The sequence below is a fragment of the Helianthus annuus genome, chromosome 2 (genome assembly GCF_002127325.2).
Source record: "Helianthus annuus cultivar XRQ/B chromosome 2, HanXRQr2.0-SUNRISE, whole genome shotgun sequence".
NCBI lineage: Eukaryota > Viridiplantae > Streptophyta > Magnoliopsida > Asterales > Asteraceae > Helianthus > Helianthus annuus.
In genome coordinates this window covers 33,872,628-33,875,615 of record NC_035434.2, presented here as the reverse complement: position 1 = coordinate 33,875,615, position 2,988 = coordinate 33,872,628, and the positions used below count along the sequence as shown (strand labels likewise).

Genomic DNA, 2,988 nt, shown 5'->3' with positions numbered 1-2,988 from the left:
GAACATAGTATCACATGGGTTTTGTGGCGTGAAAAATTGAAACCAAAATTAAAGACGTTTTGGTTTAATCAAAACGCATGGAATGGAAATGTTTTATCTAGATCTCTAAAAAACTAACTCTTTGTGTGATGTTATTGGTGGTACAACCTATGCCGGGCCTGGGAATGGAAGTTACAAAAATGAACAACTCAAACACGAGAAATGGCCAATGCTTAGCTAAATCAAGTAAAAGCACATCTCGAAGTGCCCATAAAGTTCTCATAGATAAACATTAGAAAAAAATTTAAACTTTTTTCATTTTCAACAGATTTCACATCCAAAATTGAATAATTTGGTAGTACCATTACCCCATACCTAATTACCTATATGTCCATATCACAATATTCAAAGGCAATCCTATAATTACTAACATATATAATCTAAATAACTCTCTGTATAAAAAAAGGATGCCATAACAAAAACCTGTAAACAATTTAAAAGCTGTTGGCACACTCCTCCTCTGTATAATCCAAAACACATCACTCTTTTCACTCATATACAACCCAGGATCCACAATCACAGGCTTCGCTCTTTGAAACCTGCATAACACATGTAACATTAAATTATATATATTACAGAGTACTGTAGCAAGTATATATATCTCAAAATTTGAACCACAAAATCTTACTCTTTCCATCAAATATTACTCGTATGATCAATAAAATTAACATCCCTCGGTAACGAAGAGAACACATAAATCAGATCTGAAACAAACACAAAAATATTGCTGAATAACAAACATTCATAACAGAATAACTGAATTACAAACATTCAAAACAGAATAATGACAGAATAACAAACTAACCGTCTTAAGTGACCAGTGGATAATCAGAAGAACTCAAATTAATAAACCAGTCCCAATCTCCACCATCTCTCAACAACATCGCTGCCGCGTGAAGCTTATTCGCCACCATAGTCGGTCCATGGTACGTCACGAGGTTCGCCTTCGTGATCATCCCCACATTACCAAACTTCACGAACAGTGGATGATTAACCACAAATTCATGCAATCGTAACCGACTAAAAAGTCACTTTCTTATTTCAGATTTCACTCAAAAACTCTAATCAAATCACAAAAAAAAAATTAAAATCACCAATTCATAAAAAAAAACTCACATTACATTTCTAATTTCACTCAAAAACTTAAATCAAATCATATACACCACTTCATTTTCCCCCAAATTAACACATGAATCTAATGAAATCAAAACCACGAAATCACGAATCAATACCATAATAACATCAATCGCGTTCGATAATCTAACAAACAAAGAATCTAACAAAACCATTGAATCTGAAACATCGGATCAAAGAAAACGAAAGCGTATGTAAAAGATGGGGATATCGGAATCACGAATCAATACCATCGATGAAGATTTATTATACCTCTTCACTAAATCGCCGATTTGATCTCGAGGATTTGATTTCCTACAAAATTAGCCCTAATTAAAATCTATAATTGATCATGAAATACTCGAATTAGAGAGTACCGTATATGATTTATCTTCAAATCCGTTGATTCTTGATCAAAATTATTGGCTCTTGTTTAGTCGCCGTGTTCGCCAGAGAAGAGAAGAGAAAGAGTTCAAATTAGGGTTTTGAGAGGAGAGCGAGAGTATAGCGTAAATGAGAAGCAAGATTCAATCCTCACTATGAGATATGCCAAGTGTATGATGACATGGCTGCTTATTTGGCATCAACCATAGGGTGACATGTGTCCCCCAATGGTTTGCTTTATTATTATATAGATTTTAGCCCCTTAGACTAACTCCATCCATAACTCAGGTTAAAAACATGATGGGCAATTATGATGGGCAATTATGTCATTAACTACCATTCTTCCACAATCATAAACCCTAGCTTCCGATTCGCTATCACTACACAATCAGGTACCAATACTCCTCTATAAAGCATGTAACAATCGCATATATATGATTGTTTCTGTTTGTTAACACTTTTTATATGATACAATTCATTCACTTTTTGCTAATCATAAATTAGGTTTTGATTCTATTGATGTTTGTTCTAAATCACATTGAAATCATTCAATTGATGTTTGTTCATCACTAATTAGGTTTTCGTTCTAAATCTTTTCGAATTTGATGTTTGTTATGAATCGATTTGAAATTGTTCGATTCCTGTAATGATTTGATTGGTATTGAAGCGTTAGGTTAAGATTCAGAGAAATTGTTGATCGCTAATTAGGTTTTTGGTTTTAATTATGTTCGAATTTGATGTTTTGTTATGAATCGTATCAAAATTGTTCGATTCGTGTGATGAATTAACTGAAATTGAAGAGCTTGAATATGAATCGTTTTCGAGAATTGTGACTGATGATTTTCGAGTATCAGATAGATTGGTGAGTGAATAGATTGGTGAGTGGATTGGATATGCCAGATGAGACAAAACGGTTTGTGTTTATGTCTCGTTAACCGGAAACGTAGGCCGTGGTGTATGTACTTTGTGCTCAGACTTGTAAAATCGATAGTCGTAGGGGGCGCAGGAGCGACAGCCGTAATTGGAGCTTCGTCTCTTTCTAAAGTCATTCCAGCATCAGCGTTTGTAAAAGCGGTTACGTTCCAAGTTCCGTTTACGTTAAAACTAATATTGACACAAACCCAAAAGCTCGTTTCCATATCGATTAGCAAGCTTCTCGGCCTAACAAAAATAATAGCTTCGGGTGCGTTAAACTCTAAACTGAATACAACATCTTCGATGAAAGCAGGTGCTTCTGCGGAGAAGATTCGTATCACTGTTCACAATGTATCGCGTATGTTAAAAAAAAAGTCTTTTAGCGATGCGGTCGGCTTTGTACGGAATTCAGGTCGCAGAAGATGGGTTTTCGATGAAGAAGATGATTATTCTCTGAGTTTGATAAGGGTTTGTGTAAAATGGGGTATTAAGTTAAATTAAATGGGTATACTATATTTCTTTTGGGCTGAAATGACA

General features: G+C 34.7%; 1 long non-coding RNA gene across 1 annotated transcript; it reads right to left on the bottom strand.

Annotated features, from left to right (window-relative positions):
- On the bottom strand, nt 1-1,661 carry LOC110903730. The gene is made up of 4 exons (XR_002572148.2): nt 1,530-1,661; nt 845-1,467; nt 668-743; nt 1-578 (listed from the first exon to the last, which is right to left on the bottom strand). It is a non-coding gene; the product is annotated as an uncharacterized LOC110903730 (long non-coding RNA).
- Between the last annotated feature and the right edge of the window lie 1,327 nt (nt 1,662-2,988).